We start from the raw sequence: 12592 nt of genomic DNA, 5'->3' as shown, positions 1-12592 counted from the left end.
CCCCCCACCCCCCACATACACACACACACACACACACACACACACACACACACACACACACACACACACACACACACAGAGGTTCCCTCATCCCACACCTACACCCTCTACACTTATCTACTGCCCCACAACCCCCCCAGACACCCACACACTCCCTCACACCCCACATACTTACACACTTACAGCCCTATACCCCAAACCTATACCCACCCTGCCATGCCTCCCCCCCACACACAATATACAAGAGTAAGACTTCATTTTAAGCTATTGCGCAATCATCTCTGTGTACACTACACAAACACATGTAACTCAGGACAAAAATATTTTTTGAAATCAAATTAATGACTGTTGTAGATGTTCAATTTTTAGAATATAATTTGGAATATTTCTGGTTCTGAGATGGCAAAACCCCTTGCTGAAAGGAGTACTTCCAGGGGCAAGGGGAGGGACTTCTGGTGGCAAAGGTCAGGGCTTACAGTGCAGTACTTCTGTCTAGTCCTTTGGCTTTGGCTCAGACCCTGACCCTCTGGCTTTGACCTAGGACCTTAGTTAGTGGCTTATGCAACCACCAGCCAGAGTACCTATGCCTTGGTATAGGACAGGAATTAGAAAGGACACAAAGGCTAAAATATTACTGATTGCTGTAGGTGTCCTGAAAACTCTGTCTCAGAACCCACAGGGCCATCTTAAGGACCCAGACTTTTCTAAGAGCATATAGAATCTCAGAAAAGCTAATTTTAAAGATATGTTCCATCTATTGTGCCAAAACACCAGAAATTTACAGATCTAGCTAATCCTGCAATTAAAATATTAATCGCTGTTCAATTTCTTCATCAGCGATCTTGATGTTGGGGTGGAAAGCAACCTGTTTAAATTCGCTGCTGACACCAAAATTTGGGGGGAGGTGAGCACGCTAGCAGGGAGAGAGAGATTGCAGAAGGATCTGGATAGGTTACAGGGGTGGGCAAACAGGAACAGGATGTGTTTCAATACGGACAAGTGCAGGGTGCTGCACTTGGGTAGTAGGAACCAGCAGCACACTTATACGATGGGGAACTCCCTACTTGAGAGCACGGAGGCGGAAAGGGATCTTGGTGTCATTATTGACTCCAAGATGAACATGGGCCGACAATGCGAGGTCATGGTTGGCAGGGCTAACCGGACCTTGTCGTGCATCCACAGGTGCATCTCGAGTAGAGCCAGGGAGGTGATCCTCCCCCTCTATGCGACGCTGGTCAGGCCGCAGCTGGAGTATTGTGTCCAGTTCTGTGCGCCCCATTTCAGGAGGGATGTGGACAACATGGAGAGGGTCCAGAGGAGGGCCACCCGCATGATCCGGGGACAACAGGGCAGACCCTACAGTGAGAGACTGCGGGACTTGAACCTATTCAGCCTCCACAAGAGAAGGCTGAGGGGGGACCTGGTGACCGTCTATAAACTCACTAGGGGGAACCAGAAGGGTTTGGGGGAGACGCTGTTTCCCCTAGCCCCTGCTGGCATAACAAGGAATAATGGGCACAAGTTGATGGAGAGGAGGTACAGATTGGACATCCGAAAAAACTACTACACAGTTAGGGCGGCTAGGAGCTGGAACCAACTTCCAAGGGAGGTGGTGCTGGCCCCTACCCTGGGGATCTTTAAGAAGAGGCTGGATACCTACCTGGCTGGACTCATTTGAGTCCCGTTTTTTGTTTAGGGTTCTTTTGTTGTTCTCCCGCCCTGGCGGGGGGTCGGGCTAGAAGATCTATTAGGTCCCTTCTGACCCTAAAACTATGAAACTATGAAACTATGAAATAAGAAATTGCCAACGTATAGACAGTAACAACAGTTACAAGGTCATGATATGAATTAAATGTATCATCATCATCACTGCTACCATATATGCTCTGAGAAAGAATGTGCTGAATTTCTATTAAGGAGATCATTTTATTATTTTGTTAAAATACATAATAATATACCATGCCTAGTATTAAACCAATGCTTGCAAAAATAGATATTGTAGATATTTTTCCAAAATGAATGCAATGTGTGTATCTATAAATTTATATCACAATCACTATATTTATGATCATTTCCTACATACACATCAAAAATACATTTTTGTTACTCTTGTAAAAAATTATATTCTCTGGCAAACAACATTTAGCTATACCTTGTAATACACTGAAGGGTCGTCCCCCCCCCTTCCACAAGAGTAGATGAGTTTATTAACATTTACAATCAAAGTGTATTAACACAGAAGACCAGCTTTGCACATTTAAATCATACGATGGGGAATTATTAAACCTTATATATGATGATAGCTTTATGTGTTGATCAAGCCATGACTAATATATACACAGAGAGAAAAAAAAAAACATGACACACAATTGGTCCAAATTGGATAATAATTGTTAAAATAGATAATTCAATTATCTAATGTAAATGTTTACCCATATTTCATGGTGTATAGGCCAACACAGTGTATAGGCATGGTGTGTCAGTTTGGGCTAGGCTTGGAGCTCACCTGTCAGCTCTGCTCACAGGCGATGGGGCCGTGCCAGCCAAGCACCGAGCCTGTCCTCATCCCTGTCCCCTGCAAGCAGTGCTGAGCCTAGCGCTGCACTCAGGGGATGGGGAAGGGGACGGGCAGGGCTGGACTGGGCTGGCACAGGGCTGCTTGCAGGCGATGAGGCTGCACCAACTGAGCACCAAGCCTGGCTGAGCCCAGCCCACTCCCAGCCCCAGCCCCTGTGAGGCTCACAGGGGATGGGACTGCTGTGAGCAGCACTGCTGAACACCATGCCAGCTGAGCCCAGGCTCTGTGAGCAGCACCAGGCTCAGTGTTTGGTAATGCCACTTGCAGCAGACAGGTCCAGGCTCAGCATTTAGATGGTGCAGCCCCATCCCCTACAAGCCCGGCACCACTCGCAGGCGATGGGAATGTGGCCGAGCCCAGCCAGGCTCAGCGCTTGGCTGATGCAGCCTCACCCACTGCAAGCAGGACTGGCAGCACACCTTACAGGGAATGGGGCCACTCCAGCCAAGTGCAGAACCCAGACCTGTCCCTGATTTTTTGATGTGGCACACTGTACAAGTCAAGTTTGATTTTTAAGATGCAAAAAATGGGCTTCAAAACCCAACTTATACACTGTTAAATATGGTACTTTAGGCTTCAATACTGAAAAGGGATCTTCCATTGCAGATTCTTGTTGTTCAGTAGAAATTGATGGAACAAGAAGCTGCACTAACCAGTGTCAGCTGACTCTTTTCCACAAGGAACCATATATCAACCATTATAGCCAAAACCCAGCATGCTCTTTTGATTGTTCCCCCCTACCCTTTACTTTGTGTACATGATGGACAGGTCTGCTAGAGAATCCATTATACTAGAGCAATACCAAGCAGGGAATTTCTGTGTCGTTTCCATTGACTTTTCACCACTGAGAAGAGGGCAGAGATTTTTCCCATCTTTTTTTTTTAATTTGAGATATAATTCAAACGTAGAGTTATTAACAAAAAGCGTCTGAAATAAAGTGCAGACAAAGGCCAGGTATAAACATTACCAGTATAAGTGATCAGAAACCAATCTATACCCATAATACAACAGAAGTTCAGCGCACAAAACTGGTCTATACCCATAACAGAACACAAGTTCAACACACACAGACTGGTCTAAGATGCGTGTGCCCCCCCCGCCAAGGGGCAAATGTCTGTTCTGTTAACTGCCTATGTAAACTACACAGTTAACAGAAAACTGCATAACTTAAACTGATTCTTCTTCGGGATTTTTGAATGTCTGTACCTAGCCAAAAAGTGCAGACAAAAAGAAAAGCCACCAAACACAAAATTAGTGTCATAAGTCAGGCCTAAGCCTCTGAAGTTCTAATCATTTTCAAAATGTATTAAACACAAAATATAAGGGTGCTAAGCACTGCCAGGATCATCCCCAAGCTTCGTTTTTTCAATGATTTACTAATGATTATTACCTTGTATACACCTGATTTAAGCATCTTACATTTTAATCACTTTGGGCCTGTGCATGAGATGTTTATACCAGTATAATTAACACTGGTTGTATATATGGATGTAAGTTATGCTACGATCCAAAGCAAACAGATAAGCAGGTAAGCAGTTATTTGTGTGACAAGTTTGTCTTGAGTGAATTGTTATCCTAGTAAGCAGCAGACAGGTGACCTACACCAATGTAACTTATACCAATGTAGCTTTACTCCTGATTTTTCCCAGTGTAATTCTAAATCAGATTTAAGTAAATTACACTGGTCTAGGGCTGTGCATCATCTGTCTGCTTCTTGCTTACACCAGCATAAATCTGTTGCACACCCAGGCTCTTAGGAACAGACTGTTTAAAATAAAAAAGAAAATCTTGCAGTAGCAAGGGAAAGGGAAAATAAATTGGACAGACAAAGGCCATTTTGTTGTGACAAAAATCTAAATTTCAGTGCTTAACTTTAAGAACACAATTTCAAAACTTTTTCCACTTTAGATCCTGGCATCACCTTTTATTTTCTAATTCTGTTTTTCACATGCTTTCATGTCATTATCCATGCAATGTAAATGTTGATTATTTATTTTTCCAAGAATATCTGCTAGTTTTCACTCTTGTTTTAGTTGTTCTTGGAAAACAACACATAAATCATCTTTCCGTTATGAAGAAATAAATGTTATAAAGCAAATACTTACATTTTAGTTATAGCTGTATGACTGTTCATTCTTTCTTTTGAATCAATTGTGAAATGACAATCTTGAAAGGATCCATCGATAAACAATTCAGCTGAGGCAGCATCTTATTAGAACAATTAAATAATGATATTATATTAATCTCTCAACAATTTTATTGATTATATACCTGGATGGTTGCTCCAGATTGGTCTCTTCACAGATGCCACTGCCTATTATCTTGATAATAATTTTCCTGTTTTACCAAAACAATAGTAGACATCTTATTGTCAAAGAAACATTTCATTCTAACCCAATTTCCCCACAAAAATAACATACTTTAACAGAGTCTTCAGTATTGAAAATAAAGCAGAATTTATTTTATTCATGCTCTTGCTTGCATTCCTTTTGCACATACATAAAAAGGTGAAAAACACTGTGTTTCCATCTTGCACTTAGGATGTCTCATTAAAATGTACTGTCTCATTTAAAATTTGTAATTGGTCAGATCTTGAATTCAACTCTCTGGAGACTATATGCATCTACTATACATCTACATCTATGTATAGCTGTATGAGCGAGATACTATTTTGAAAAAGACAGTCTACCTTTCTGAAGATGCAATTTTCCCTCTGAAATCAATTGTAAGCACAAATATTAGCATTCAGAGTTCTAGGTACCTTATCATATCTGTAATTGGGATCCTCACAAGTGGTTCCCAGTGGTTTAAAGTATCCAGCTAAGTAGAGCTGATGCCTAATAACCATATCTGTGGATATGAACCAGCAATCTGACCTCACACTGGGGACCTCAGCTAGGAATCAGAAGTGTACAACCTGACTTTTTGCAAAGGGAGGAAGTTGGAACGGGATTGAGAAATTAAACTTGCATTCTCCATCCCACTGATAATCCCACTGGCTAGAGAAGCTAACCCTAATGTCTCTCCATCAAATTTTCACCCACTGTGGAAAAGGCTTCAACCCTCAAAAGGTTCTATACTTTCTCAAATACTTCCCTCCTTCCTCAGAGACAATGGTGGCTATCTCCTCCTCATTCTTTTGCAGGGTTTCTTTTAAAAATACTGTTCTCTTATTATTGGTGAACCTACACTCATGATACTAGCTGAAAATTATAAAAGAGGAACAGCAACTGCCTTTGAGACCAATAGTGGCAAAGTAGACCTTACCACCTAGAAAAGCCTTTCCTTCAGTTATAAAACAAACTCAAATTCAAAACAATAAATATATGGTGTTGTTATTGGTAAAACAAAGTATGCTGGCCACATCTGGCTTTCTCCTCGTTCCCAGTACAGGGAACTGCAAATTTAATCCACTAGCCATAAGGCTTACATCACCTTCAAACTATTTTCCCAGAATGAGTCATACACAAAATACACAAGATAGGATGATATAAAGAGGACATTAGTACTTACCTTGGAGGATTTTAGGATTGTGAAATAACTTAAAATTTGGTTCAATACATGAACAATTAAAATAAAAAGTTCAGATTAAGCCAAAAATTGGTTTTGCCCTGCAGTTTTCCTGGTAAAAAAACCCCCACGAAACAAAAACCATTAAAATAGTTCTTTTGATCTGGTTTTGCTTTTGGGAGATGGGTAAAGTAAAGGTGTAGATTAACAAAAGTGCCAGAGGACTGAGAAATGACTGTTTCACTGGAGCAGAGGGTGGAACCCAAGACTCCCAGCTCTCAAACTCGGCCATCTTTTTCCTTCTCTTCCTCCATTGTTCTCTCTCAATTATTATTTAAGTATTTATACATGTAGAACAGCTTCAACAATGACTGAGGGAAACCCATATCAAAATAGCTTATAGCTTTATGGCTGAGAAACTCACCATACGGCTTCTAGATCCAAGTTCAAATGCAAGTTTTGCCTGATTTACAGCAGGGATTTGAATCAAGGCCTCCAACCTATCAGATGAGTTCCCTAGCCACGCCATTATATGGTAATCTGAGGTGGATGTCTCTAAACTACTTTGACTGAGTTGTACAATTGTTTATAAAATATTCAAATATTAATTAAACCAGAGAAAGACAAAATGACTTTATAGTCTGACAGTTGGAACAATAAACTGAGAGGTGTGATGCAAATTACATAAATTAGGGTTGTATAAATATAAGTATTAATATAAAGCAGAACAGAATCAACTAGAAGAATTGAGTGCTTCTCAAATGGTAGAGGGGACCATAGCCTTTCACATCATTATTGAATACACTAACAATTGAACTACCAGGTAAAAGAAAGTAACTTTCTCCTTCATCTATTTTCTGAATCATGGGCAACCAGTACTTCCCAAGCCTGGGGGGTCACCCACAAGCACTGCTGTCAGTGTCATCAGCGGGGCCAGAACTGGCGAGCTCCCGCAGGTGCCACCGCCAATGTCAGTGGTGGGAGGAGAGCTGGAGAGCTCCCACAGGCTCTGCTGGCACGCAGGCCTGTCGGGGGCGGGGCACATGCCCCTCTGAGCTATGTTCCGAATATAGCTCTCAATCTATTCTTAGCCAAAACTATTTCACAATACCCTTTTGGAAAATGTAGTATTTGCTGGAAATAATTTTCCCAGAAGTAGCAATGATGTGGGATGGGTCAATGATGCAGTGGTTTTCAAATTTCCTGAAGTCATGGGGAACCCCTAATTCTAGCTCTTCAGGCTATGTGACAACTCACATAGAGCCAGATGACCTGGCCCAGCAATGGTGTTGCACCACATCCTGACCTGTTCCGCTATTACCTTCAGTTGTTTTGCAGGACCCAGCGTTCCATGAAACACTGTTTGAAAACCACTGCACTTGGCTTCACCACTAAGGACTAAACAAAGTTATCCCAAGTGTGTGCCAATAACACTGTCATGTCACAAAGCATCCATATGCACAGCTCAGTCCATATATACACACACACACAGGGACAGATATAGGTATAAATATGTGCACCTAAAAACATAGAACTTCTGCTCTTGTAAACATGAACATAATGCCAGTGTTTAAGAGGTTAAAAAGTCTTAGAAAATTAAAAGAAAAACTGATAGAATTCCTTTGAACTCTGTGTGCAGCAATTTTAATGGATTGCCTTATTTTCACAAAATGGGATCAATTATATTTCTTACTATCTTCCATCATAATCTACACAAGCTAATGAGGTTCCCATTTACAAAGTAAACCATCCATTCATCAGTTATTCATTCCGCGTGTCTTATCAAGGACTGTCTATCTATTCTTATCTGAAACTATGATTCCTTTTTCCAATGACCATAATTTGTTTAAGGTGCTTTCTTTTGAGGCAATTATTTCAATTTGATACTGCATGTAAAATGTTAACATTCAATAGGCTTTATCTATAGTGGTAATTTCTGCTGTTGTATTCAATGTCTAAACTTGCACTGAAGCTGAACCAGGAAACCATTTACATGAATTGAAAAAGTTTAGATTGCTGTAAGTAGGTGGATACAGAATAAATAAAACTGAAATATTTCTCCATAAAGCGTGTGAATTCCACCAAGGCCATCAGAAGCCTGGATTTTAAAAATGATATAGAGTAAAATCTTGCAAGCTCTCTGTACTGTAAACTCACAGTGAAGTCAACAATGGTTGTGTGTGAGGGCAGAAGACTTACAGGACTCAGTTCATAAAGAAGAGTGAAAAGTACTTCACCCTGATACGTTTCCAAGAAATATTTTCACAAAGATTTAGGAACCAGTGAGCCTTCCCTTCCTTCCTCCCCCCCTTCCCCCAACTTTTATTTTGTAATTCTTTGCAAAAATCCATAAGCAAACCAATGCCCATATGACATCAGGATACTGACATTCCTGGAAACTTTCCTGTGTTGTACAGGAATGCATGTTATGACACTGTAACACCCTACACTTTGGTTTACTGATAAAGCTGATGAAACCCCCAAAGTGCACATACCTGCATACATATGCATATATGAGTCTGATTCAGCTTTCAATATATGGTGAGGACAAAATACCTGGAGATAGGGTTGAGTTAATGGCCATTAAATTGTGTGTAATTATCAGTTAAAATGATGCTAGGTGAGCATAACAGCAGGCAATTATCCTCTTTAACAGCTGCAAGTAGTGTTAATTGGCTGCTATGGATTATAGTTTCCCTGATTTTGTGCAGAAGATAGAAAAATCTGCATGAAAAAATAATAATAATGTTTGACAGAGGAATCAAAATAAATGTTAAAAAAGACATGGTTTGAATGAAAATATGTATATGGAAAACAAAACTAAAACTAATGTAGTGTATGCCCTATTATACATGATGTCATAGCTAGAAAAAAATATGCTGAAATATTGCAAGCAAAATTCTGTTGAAACAGTTCTATTAAATGAAATGAGTTATAGAAGCAATTAATTTGATCTAATAATCCTTTTTGATAACTGATGTTTATATTATGGATATTATAAACCAGTGATAATTAAGCGTTTTTAACCAATTACAAGTCTGAAAAGTCCTGCTTACAAAAGCAAGTTCATAGACTGGGTCTTGCATTGGCAAGAATTCCTAAAAATGTACCTGTGAAGTGAAACCACTTTATGAATAAAACACAAGAGTCCCTTCAACAGCCTCAGAAATACTACACAAGAGTTAACTAGGGGAAACTTAATGAACTGAAACTTCTGAAGGATTATTTGAAATAATAAATACAACAAAAATTTACCTGAAAGCTGCAGCTACATATTCTTATGTAAAATGTCACAGAGCACCTCATAAGAATAAGTGGACCCAATTTTTAAATCTCATATAAAGATGACTACTGTAGCAGCATATTTTTCTCTAACCGTATAAGATATTGGTATAATTATGGACTCATATGGAAGATCAGACTGAGTCAGCGTCAGCAGTTTGGACAGCTCACATTCAACTATTGAGCAGCCTAGAGCAGTGGCTGGTAAGAATTGATGAGATCACGGCCTAAGATGGTTGTCTGTAAATAGATTTACAGTTCGGTCAGTTCCTGTTGATTTTATTCAACTCTCAAGAATCCAGTTGAATCCCCTAGATAAAGGGAATGATAGTATTATTTGCTACTGCATCTCATGCCTTCAAGATGAGACGAAATATTTTACAGATACAAGGGTTGGAGGAGGAAGTATAATAAAAAGATACTAGTCCTTTTTGCTTGGGACAGTTTTTCCAGGGTAGGATTGCTATACACATGGAGTCATTAGCATCTCCACCATCCACTTCTACCACTCACAAGCACTCTCCTGCAGGAAAGTTTTTATCTGAAATCATAAAGGTATATTTTAAACTTGGGTTGGGTATCTGACTCATCAAATCTTGGTCAAAATTTGTAAACAAATTGCTAATAGGTCCAAATATTACATAAAAAGAACAATTTTCCCAGTAAAACATGTCTAAAAAAATAAGATCATATTTCTGTCAAGAATGTTACAATTTTGTTCCAGTAAAATTGCTGTAATCTTTGACCAGTCAAAAAATATGCAGTCAATTAACAATATTTTACTGGTCAATTAAGCAGCTTGCCAGGTCTATTTTAAACATCAGAAAACAAGCTCATTAACCCAAAATGTTGGTTTTTTTAATTCCAAAAGCATATCCTGACCTTTGTAATCCTAGATTTTTATGCATTAGGCAACCTGATAACTTTATGATAATCATGATGTAACATCCTGTGTACAATGTGCTTTTAATTAACTCAAGAAATAAAGTGTGCCTCTCATAGAAGAGAAAGCACATAATTCAGAGGGGGTAGGGCAGTGAAACCTACTCCTAGGAGTATATTAGGGGTTGTGAAACCAAATGGAGATGGTGAGTCCCTCCAAAAGTCAGGTATAGTGGTCTGACTCAAGTTAGGAGTACACTCATGAGCCTAGAACAGAGGTGGATCCAGGGGGACTCCCCTTTCAGCCAACAACACCATGGAAGCAGCAGCCAGGGACTTCTTAAATCACTGAGTTGAGTAAGAATCCACCCCTTCTTCTTTCCCTTCTCTTCCCCATTCCCCCTACCCCACCTCCTTGCTACAGGAGGAGGTTCCAGAGCTGCTCCTGTTTGCTCCAACCAGGCTCCACAGGGAGCTTGGCTCCGCCTGAGGGAGCAGGAGTGGAAGTGGCAGTGACAGGCAGCTTTCTCCTCCTTGCTCAGTCTCTGCAGAGGGTCCCTGCCACCCACTGCTGCTCTGTGGCTGAGCCTGGCTCCACATGCAGCCTAGCTGGAATGGGACAGGAGCCTCCCCCTCAATGAGTACAGCTAGCGACAGTGACAGGGTGGGATTGAGAGCAGAGAAGGAAGGTTTTTGCTTGATCGAAGGACTTAAAAAAAAGAGCCTGGCTGCTGGTCCCATAATGTGGCCTGCTGGACTGACTGGGGGGAGGAAAGGAGGGGGAGGCTTGGAGGTAGGGGGGCCTTGCACACCCTACTTTACAAAATCATGTATCCAGCTCTGGCTGAGATGAAGGGTCACCATGTAAAAAATTTGAGGAACAGTAGGTTAGAATAAAGTTTTGTAACTCACTTATACATATATAATGCATCCCTGCCCCAAATTAATTGCATCTTTTATTTTTTATTTTTCAAGAATTATTGAATGTTTATAAGGACCCAGAGGGACAGACTTCCATCTTCAGCTCCCTCTGTGCAAAAATGAAGTTTATTTCCTACCTATGGAGACTTTTTACCATCTTGTACCATCTACACTTTTCCCAGAGCCTGATGGAGGGACTTTGATCCCAAAAGCTTGCAGAAAAGGACAATTTTCTTGCCATTTTCCAGTTGGTCTAATAAAAGGTATCATTTTGGAACCAAGAGTTCTAGTTTTTTGTGTGTCTTGAATGTTCATAAGAAACACACCATCTTCTCAGAAATACACTAGAACTGAAATACATAAGCTTTCTTCAGCCACCTAGCCTGACAACAAAATGTAAATATATATACATATACACACACCATATTTTTTCTAGTTTAGCCTAAGAAGTATTATAAAGTATAATCGACCACAGGGTAAATCAATCCCAGTATAACTACAGATTTCAATAGGTGTACCTCACTGGTACAATAGGTGCACCTGGAATGATTTGACCCATACTTTTCATGTAATACATTACAAAAAATGAACTGCATACAAGATGTCTCTTTTGGCAAGGATAATAAAGCCTGTTAACATTGTTACTGTATATTGCTTTTTCTACCTAGAAACCTTGCATTGTTTACTAGCTTAGACCCAAGAGAACATTTGTTTGCTTTGTATTTGTTTATTACTCATCCTACTCTAGTGGTATGTTCCTTTCAGTCTCTTAAAGTGAGTCACAGTACCTTACAGTACTGAAGGTATTACAAATTCAAACTAATGTTTTATAGCTTGCTCCAAAGTCTATGGAAGTCACAGAGATTTGTTCCATTACTTAAACTGTGAGCATCTTTGTAGAGAATTCCCCACACCATCCTGTGATCAGCTGCTACTGAAGTGGTAGCTATTTTTTGTACTTCCCACAAAGGTAGCTCCTGGGGTTGCTGCCTTAATCACCCTCTCTTAGTTATGCTACTGTGAGGAAAAGTGGGTTTTCTCCAATGAAACATCTGAACTTGGGGACACCAATCTATGAGCATACAAATCTACCTGCAGATAGGACTATTTCTAGGATTAGGTGCAATGTGGATGGAGTTTTGATAAGGGTCAAAACTAAGGGCTCCAATAGACATATGGGGAGCCTGCTCTGACACACTGGAAATCCAGGGCATTGGAGCAACGTCAATTAATTGAGTCTGCTGGAACACAGAAATTGACACTCTCTGGCAGCCTTCCATGACACGTATCAGCATCCCCATGTGTCCCCGCATTGAAAATGGTGACAGGATGCTTGGAAATAAAACACATTCAATAAGCTTTAGTTCAAAGTACCCCGCCACAATTTTTTCAGCACAAGGATGCTGATATATGTGACGT

Source organism: Alligator sinensis, unplaced genomic scaffold, assembly GCF_000455745.1.
Source record: "Alligator sinensis unplaced genomic scaffold, ASM45574v1 scaffold869_1, whole genome shotgun sequence".
Lineage (NCBI taxonomy): Eukaryota > Metazoa > Chordata > Crocodylia > Alligatoridae > Alligator > Alligator sinensis.
Note: the sequence above shows the minus strand (reverse complement) of the source record.